Here is an 8,705-nt window from a genome sequence, read left to right on the forward strand (position 1 = left end):
AAAGTGGGAACCGCCGCTCGGATGTTGGCCGTTTTTGGCAGAGTGAGTGCTGGCACTCCGGCGACGCGAAAGAGCGCGAATGCGCCCACGAAAGTGGCGTATTTGGACGTGCGTGACGGCGACCGCTGCAGGAGTACGAAAAACCACGTCAGCCGGGGCGAGCGACACACGGCGGTCTGGGTGCTTATCGCTGCTATTATAGGGGCACCCCGGCAGACGCAGAAAAAAAAAAAAAAATTTTCGACCTTCTTTTTTGCTGGTCGAGCTCGGGTAACCCAGGTCGCAATGGGAGCCGCGCACGAAAGCGGCGTCGCGAGACGCGTTCGCGGTCGCTAGTCGCACGAGCTCGGCAACCGCGTCAGCCGGCGCGGAGTTCGGGATGCCGACGGCTAAGTGGGTACCGCTGCTCGGATGTTCGCCGTTTTTGGCCGAGTGAGTGCTGGCACTCCGGTGAAGCCAAGGAGCGCCAATTCGTGCACGATATCGGCGTCTTTCGACGTGCCCGCCGGCCACCGCCGCACGAGTACGGCAAACCGCGTCTGCCGGGGCGGGGTTCGCGACGCGTACGCAATAGTGGGAACCGTCGCTCGGATGTTCGTCGTCTTTGGCCGAGCGAGTGCTGGCACTCCGGCGAAGCGAAACGGGGCCGATTCGGGCACGATATCGGCGTATTTCGACGTGCTCGCCGGCGACCGTCGCACGAGTACGGCAAAGCGCGTCTGCCGGGGCGAGGTTTGCGACGCCGACGAAAAAGTGGGAAGCGCCGCTCGGATCTTCGCCGTTTTTGCAGGAGTGAGTGGCGGCCCTCCTGCGAGACCAAGAAGCATCGACTCGCGCACGATATCGGTGTCTTTCGACGTGCCCGCCGGCCACCGCCGCACGAGTACGGCAAACCGCGTATGCCGGGGCGGGGTTGGCGACGCCGACGCAAAAGTGGGAACCGCCACTAGGATGTTCGCCGTTTTTGGCAGAGTGAGTGCTGGCACTCCGGCGAAGCGAAAGAGCGCGAATGCGCCCACGAAAGTGGCGTGTTTGGACGTGCTTGACGACGACCACCGCAGGAAAACGAAAAACCACGTCAGCCGGGGCGAGCGACCCATGGCGGTCTGGGTGCTTATCGCTGCTATTATAGGGGCACCCCGGCAGACGCAAAAAAAAAAAAAAATTTTTTTCGACATTCTTTTTTGCTCGTCGACCTCGGGTGACCCAGGTCGCAGTGGGAGCCGCGCACGAAAGCGGCGTCGCGAGACGGCTTCGCGGTCGCTAGTCGCACGAGCTCGGCAACCGCGTCTGCCGGGGCGGAGTTCGGGACGCCGACGGCTAAGTGGGAACCGCCGCTCGGATGTTCGCCGTTTGTGGCCGAGTGAGTGCTGGCACTCCGGCGAAGCCAAACGGGGCCGATTCCGGCACGATATCGGCGTCTTTCTACGTGCTCGCCGGCGACCGTCGCACGAGTACGGCAAAGTGCGTCTGCCGGGGCGGGGTTTGCGACGCGTACGCAATAGTGAGAACCGTCGCTCGGATGTTCGTCGTCTTTCGCCGAGCCAGTGCTGGCAATCCGGCGAAGCCGAACGGAGCCGATTCGGGCACGATATCGGCGTCTTTCCACGTGCTCGCCGGCGACCGTCGCACGAGTACGGTAAACCGCGTCAGCCGGGGCGGAGTTCGGGACGCCGATGCGAAAGTGGGAAGCGCCGCTCGGATCTTCGCCGTTTTTGGAGGAGTCAGTGGCGGCACTCCGGTGAAGCCAAGGTGCGCCAATTCGCGCACGATATCGGCGTCTTTCGACGTGCCCGCCGGCCACCGTCGCACGAGTACGGCAAACCTCGTCTGCCGGGGCGGGGTTTGCGACGCCGACGCAAAAGTGGGAACCGCCGCTCGGATGTTCGCCGTTTTTGGCAGAGTGAGTGCTGGCACTCCGGCGAAGCGAAAGAGCGCGAATGCGCCCACGAAAGTGGCGTGTTTGGACGTGCTTGACGACGACCACCGCAGGAAAACGAAAAACCACGTCAGCCGGGGCGAGCGACCCATGGCGGTCTGGGTGCTTATCGCTGCTATTATAGGGGCACCCCGGCAGACGCAAAAAAAAAAAAAATTTTTTTCGACATTCTTTTTTGCTCGTCGACCTCGGGTGACCCAGGTCGCAGTGGGAGCCGCGCACGAAAGCGGCGTCGCGAGACGGCTTCGCGGTCGCTAGTCGCACGAGCTCGGCAACCGCGTCTGCCGGGGCGGAGTTCGGGACGCCGACGGCTAAGTGGGAACCGCCGCTCGGATGTTCGCCGTTTGTGGCCGAGTGAGTGCTGGCACTCCGGCGAAGCCAAACGGGGCCGATTCCGGCACGATATCGGCGTCTTTCTACGTGCTCGCCGGCGACCGTCGCACGAGTACGGCAAAGTGCGTCTGCCGGGGCGGGGTTTGCGACGCGTACGCAATAGTGAGAACCGTCGCTCGGATGTTCGTCGTCTTTCGCCGAGCCAGTGCTGGCACTCCGGCGAAGCCGAACGGAGCCGATTCGGGCACGATATCGGCGTCTTTCCACGTGCTCGCCGGCGACCGTCGCACGAGTACGGTAAACCGCGTCAGCCGGGGCGGAGTTCGGGACGCCGATGCGAAAGTGGGAAGCGCCGCTCGGATCTTCGCCGTTTTTGGAGGAGTCAGTGGCGGCACTCCGGTGAAGCCAAGGTGCGCCAATTCGCGCACGATATCGGCGTCTTTCGACGTGCCCGCCGGCCACCGTCGCACGAGTACGGCAAACCTCGTCTGCCGGGGCGGGGTTTGCGACGCCGACGCAAAAGTGGGAACCGCCGCTCGGATGTTCGCCGTTTTTGGCAGAGTGAGTGCTGGCACTCCGGCGAAGCGAAAGAGCGTGAATGCGCCCACGAAAGTAGCGTATTTGGACGTGCTTGACGGCGACCGCCGCAGGAGTACGAAAAACCACGTCAGCCGGGGCGAGCGACCCACGGCGGTCTGGGTGCTTATCGCTGCTATTATAGGGGCACCCCGGCAGACGCAGAAAGAAAAAAAAAAATGGGGACATGGCGTGCGTCACCGTGCGGCTTCGCAGCGTTGCCGAAGTCGCCGAGCCCTTCGACTGAGCCGAACGGCGGACAGGGAACGTTGGTCGGCCGTTCTAACCTGTCGGTGCCACGCCGAGACGTCGTTAAGGAAAACCGCGTCGTGGGCCTCTACGACGCCGTCGAGTCGTTGTACGTTTGGTGTCCAGCGTGTCGGCGGCGAGTAGCGGACACGTCGTTCACGACTTCGGTCTTTCGCAGTCGACGCGAACTTGCGGAGAGTCGTGGTGCCTCACGTTTTCGGCAGAAACCGCGGCGGAATTTTCCCGTGCGTGCGCGCACGACCTCGGTGCTGTGCCGTCAGCGTAGTGTTGCACAAACTCGTGGCCTACCCAAGGTGCGGTACGTTTGCGGCCGTATCCTCGGTGGGAATTTCGTGAGTAGGGTCGCAAATTCTACGACCTCGGCGGGTTTGAGAGCGACGTAGACTTGTGGCACGCTCAACATGCCACACGTTTCGGGGCACACCCGCGGTGAAATTTTCTCGAGTACGCTCGTATTAGGGCCCAAGGAGGTCTGGGTACTTATCGCTGCTATTATGTGGGGGTTCTCGTGAGCGGCGTACGCGAAAGCGACCGGGTGTCTGATATGCGGCGGGCTTCGGCCTCGTCAAGCGTGTCCTCGGGTCTGCTCCAGGGGAATCCACGGCAGTCGTCTGCAGCCTCATCCGCTTGATGCGTTAGGGGCTGGTTGTCGGACGGTGCCGTTTTACCACGATATCGAGGTGTGTTCCGTGTCGTCCTCGGGCGATTCAGATGCGAAAGCGCCGAAGACGCGGGCGTGACCCGTCGTCTGGCGGCTTTGCAGTCTCGGCTCCGTTGCTAGTTCCGGCCGGTCCACCGACAGTGCAGCGGGCTTGGGCAACCCGCACGGCGCGACCGAGTCGATGCAACGAAAAAGAGCGAGCATGAACGTGCTTCTTGCCGCACGGCTCCCACTCGTCTTTCGGGAAGGTTGTGCCGTAGCGAGCTCGAACGCCGTCATCTCGGAGTGCAAAATAAGCGTGTTGGGGCGCCTGAAGGTGGCCTCCGCCGCACACAGACTGCGTCCGGCCCGCCGAGGGCGAGGACGGACGCGCAGTCGAACGATTACCTGGTTGATCCTGCCAGTAATCATATGCTTGTCTCAAAGATTAAGCCATGCATGTCTAAGTACATGCCGAAATAAGGCGAAACCGCGAATGGCTCATTAAATCAGTTATGGTTCCTTAGATCGTTTCTTCCTACTTGGATAACTGTGGCAATTCTAGAGCTAATACATGCAGTGAGCCTGGAGCCCTTTGGGTAACGGGTGCTTTTATTAGACCAAGATCGATCGGGTTTCGGCCCGTATTGTGTGGTGACTCTGGATAACTTTGTGCTGATCGCATGGCCACGAGCCGGCGACGTTTCTTTCAAGTGTCTGCCTTATCAACTTTCGATGGTAGGTTACTTGCTTACCATGGTTGTTACGGGTAACGGAGAATCAGGGTTCGATTCCGGAGAGGGAGCCTGAGAAACGGCTACCACATCCAAGGAAGGCAGCAGGCGCGCAAATTACCCACTCCCGGCACGGGGAGGTAGTGACGAAAAATAACAATACGGGACTCTTTTGAGGCCCCGTAATTGAAATGAGTACACTCTAAATCCTTTAACGAGGATCAATTGGAGGGCAAGTCTGGTGCCAGCAGCCGCGGTAATTCCAGCTCCAATAGCGTATACTAAAGCTGCTGCGGTTAAAAAGCTCGTAGTTGGATCTCAGTTCCAGACGAGTAGTGCATCTACCCGATGCGACGGCTCGGACTGAACATCATGCCGGTTCTTTCTTGGTGCACTTCATTGTGTGCCTCGAGATGGCCGGTGCTTTTACTTTGAAAAAATTAGAGTGCTCAACGCAGGCGAGTCGCCTGAATAAACTTGCATGGAATAATAGAACAAGACCTCGTTTCTGTTCTGTTGGTTTTTGGAATACGAGGTAATGATTAAGAGGGACGGACGGGGGCATTCGTATTGCGGCGCTAGAGGTGAAATTCTTGGACCGTCGCAAGACGAACTACTGCGAAAGCATTTGCCAAGAATGTTTTCATTGATCAAGAACGAAAGTCAGAGGTTCGAAGGCGATCAGATACCGCCCTAGTTCTGACCATAAACGATGCCAACCAGCGATCCGCCTGAGTTACTCAAATGACTCGGCGGGCAGCTTCCGGGAAACCAAAGTATTTGGGTTCCGGGGGAAGTATGGTTGCAAAGCTGAAACTTAAAGGAATTGACGGAAGGGCACCACCAGGAGTGGAGCCTGCGGCTTAATTTGACTCAACACGGGAAAACTTACCCGGCCCGGACACTGGGAGGATTGACAGATTGAGAGCTCTTTCTTGATTCGGTGGATGGTGGTGCATGGCCGTTCTTAGTTGGTGGAGCGATTTGTCTGGTTAATTCCGATAACGAACGAGACTCTAGCCTATTAAATAGGTGCGGGGTTCCCAGCACCTTACAACCTTCTTAGAGGGACAAGCGGCTCCTAGCCGCACGAAACAGAGCAATAACAGGTCTGTGATGCCCTTAGATGTCCGGGGCCGCACGCGCGCTACACTGAAGGAAGCAGCGTGTCTTTATCCCTGTCTGAAAAGACTGGGTAACCCGTGGAACTTCTTTCGTGATTGGGATAGGGGCTTGCAATTGTTCCCCTTGAACGAGGAATTCCCAGTAAGCGCGAGTCATAAGCTCGCGTTGATTACGTCCCTGCCCTTTGTACACACCGCCCGTCGCTACTACCGATTGAATGATTTAGTGAGGTCTTCGGACCGATGTCCGGCGCGGCCTTTCGGTTGCGCCGGTCTGTTGGAAAGATGACCAAACTTGATCATTTAGAGGAAGTAAAAGTCGTAACAAGGTTTCCGTAGGTGAACCTGCGGAAGGATCATTAACGGATTGTGAAGGGTGAGCGCCTCAGCTGCGTCTGCGCCCGACACTTTCTGCCGCTGACCCCGTTTGGACGCGGGGTCGGCTTTTCCCCACGGGGCTGCCTGAATGTGGAGCGGCACCCCGTGACAAATTGTTGCGCCCAGCGGACGCCAACACCGCGACCTTGGACGGTCGGCCAGGTGGCGGACGCGGGTACAAACGGCGCAACGCACTCATAGGTCGGCTTTCGACCCGCCACTGCACCGTGGCTCGAAGCGCTCGAAATGCGCGACCCGACCGCTGCGGGACCGCCTAGTACTGTAAACAGGAGCGGCGGAGCGCGAACGGCGAGTCGTGGTTACGTCGGTAGAAGGCGAGGCTGCGCGTTCCCGAAACGCCAGCCGAGTGCCCTCCCGACCGTTCGAGCGTGCAAGAACGAGACCCGACAATCGCGCGGCGACTGCCAAGTACGAGAGGAACGGCACAAGCGTCGGCGGTCGGTCAAGGAACTGGCGATGTGACGGGTCCGCTGTGCACCAGTGCATACCGTCCCGCCGTCCGCGGCAAGCGCCTCCGCGTCCTCGGGTGACGGAGGCTGCCGGTCGGTTCTTGCAGGCGAGGGATCTCGCTGGCACCGGTTCGCGTTGACGCGCGGCCGGTCATGGCACGGCGATGCGACGGCCGAGGTGCGCAGTACTCGATGGAGGAACCGCACGCTCCGATGACCGTCCCGCCCTCCGCGGCGTATGCGTACCGACCGTAATGGTTGCAGCAGCGCCGGCCGGCTTTTGAATTCGCCACACGAAACACGGTGCGAGATCGCGGTTAGGGGAGCGTCGACGTTGCCAGGCGTTTTGCTTGCTGCCGAGGGAAAGGCGGCACGGCCACGTCGCGCTCGTCGCGATTAGCGGGTCTGCGCGCTTTGGGAAGGTGCCGCAACGACTTGCCGAAAGAGGAAGCACGGAAGAACGAGGGACTTGGACGTCCCGACAATTGAACGCACTTGCGGCCAGGCCCTTGCTGGCTTCGTTCTTCCGCCTCGAGTAGGCTCGTACGCGGCTCCGGCGCCGAAAGTGGTCCTTGGCACCGACTTCGGTGGACGTGGGAAGTGCCGCGCAAGTACGGCGCGCCTGGCTCCACCTGTTGGCTAAAGTAGGCAGCCGGATCGGCATTTTGGTGTGCGGTGGCAAACCGTGGATGCGAAAAAAGCTTGTGCGATTTCGTGGAACAAAAAGCGGGGGTCCCCCTTTTTATGCGGAGGAGACCGACCCGCCCGCCGTGGTGAACCGCGACGCCACGGTAAAAACGGGAGAGGCTTGTCGATGGGACCGTGCATCCCGCGCTCCACGGAGGCCGGGAGGCGGCCGCCCGAGGAAATGTGTAGCCGTCGAGGCCCGCATCTGCGTGCACTCTTATCCAAATGGGTGTACCGCAGGCATTTTCTGGTTAGGCGGGCCAATGAGAGCGAGCACACAACGATACCTACGGGTCCGGCTTGGAGAACCGGCTTCGACGCCTCCCGAGTATTTATAGAGGGGTGGACCACGAAAGCACTCGCAAGTAGCGGAAGCGAAACGCCGTCCGAAACACACCGTTTGCTCGATTTGCGGCAGCCGAAAAAGGCGCGGCAGAGTTTTGGAGTCCAAGCGTGCGCTGAAAAGCGCCCTTCTTGGCCACTGTTTGGCCGAGTGCCAGAAACGTTTGGTTTTGACTGTACGGAATTGAACAAACACTTTTTCACGACTCTAAGCGGTGGATCACTCGGTTCTCGGGTCGATGAAGAACGCAGCCAGCTGCGAGACTTGGTGTGAATTGCAGGACACACTGAGCACTGATTCTTTGAACGCACATTGCGGCCTTGGGTCTTCCCTTGGCTTCGTCTGTCTGAGGGTCAGATCACATATCAAGAGAGCCTTCGGCGCACAAGGGAACGTGAGCCGTCGACTCGTTTTGACCGCGTCGGCAACACGGACAGCACGCTGAACACCTCACAGCGAGCGCCAACAGCGGCCACTCAAGGGCGAGACGGTGGCGACCGTCGTGCCAGAGCCCAACCGAAACGGGGGCGACCGACTGCATTGAGGATGTGGCACCTCGTTGAGACCGCCGCAGGACTTCGAGTCGGAAGGAAGCCTGCAGGGAAAGTGCGGTCGAGGTTGCGTACTCCTCTCTGCGACCGGGCGCGCAAGAGCTGCGAGAGCCACGGACGCGCAACTTTAACGCACGGTAAACACGAGGAGCGAAAGCCGGCCAGCAAAGCTTCTCCAGCCGTGCGCAAAGTGCGCGAGATCGCAGCCTTGCGTTGCGCTTGTTGCCCTCGAAGTAAGCAGGGTGTCCCGTAGACCGGGCGCTCGAACACGCTGCGGGGCCGTGCCTCCTCCAGGCTTTGCCGCGCGAACAGGGAACGTTCGCGCGCAAAGCGCAGGGAGGTGAGGAGGCTGCGCCCGACGTTTGCGGTTCGCTGCGTACGCGGTTGATGCGGAGAGCACGGCGCGACGACTTGCCGCGAAGCGGAAAAAGTCTCCCGCACGAGTTGGCGAAACGTTGGCGAAGCTTAAGGCGTTCTCGTCGTAGTCCGCCGTCGGTCTAAGTGCTTCGCAGTTCCCGTCCCGTTCAAAAAACTGGGCCACTCCAGTTGGGGCGGGGGCGACGCTACACGAGACGATGCCTCTCGCCAGGCTGCGTGGCTGCCCTTGCGGCGGCGGCGACTGGCCTCGGCGGTGTTTGGGCTTTCGACACGGTCGTTTAT

The 8,705-nt window shown here is 60.2% G+C and overlaps 2 non-coding genes across 2 annotated transcripts; both read left to right on the forward strand.

Annotated features, from left to right (window-relative positions):
- The first annotated feature begins 4,163 nt into the window (after positions 1-4,163).
- LOC142795439 (small subunit ribosomal RNA) lies at positions 4,164-5,978 on the forward strand. The gene has a single exon (XR_012893032.1). It is a non-coding gene; the product is annotated as a small subunit ribosomal RNA (ribosomal RNA).
- Positions 5,979-7,697: 1,719 nt separating this feature from the next.
- Positions 7,698-7,850, forward strand: LOC142795435 (5.8S ribosomal RNA). Its single transcript, XR_012893029.1, has one exon. It is a non-coding gene; the product is annotated as a 5.8S ribosomal RNA (ribosomal RNA).
- Positions 7,851-8,705: the final 855 nt, after the last annotated feature.

Source organism: Rhipicephalus microplus, unplaced genomic scaffold, assembly GCF_043290135.1.
Source record: "Rhipicephalus microplus isolate Deutch F79 unplaced genomic scaffold, USDA_Rmic scaffold_672, whole genome shotgun sequence".
Lineage (NCBI taxonomy): Eukaryota > Metazoa > Arthropoda > Arachnida > Ixodida > Ixodidae > Rhipicephalus > Rhipicephalus microplus.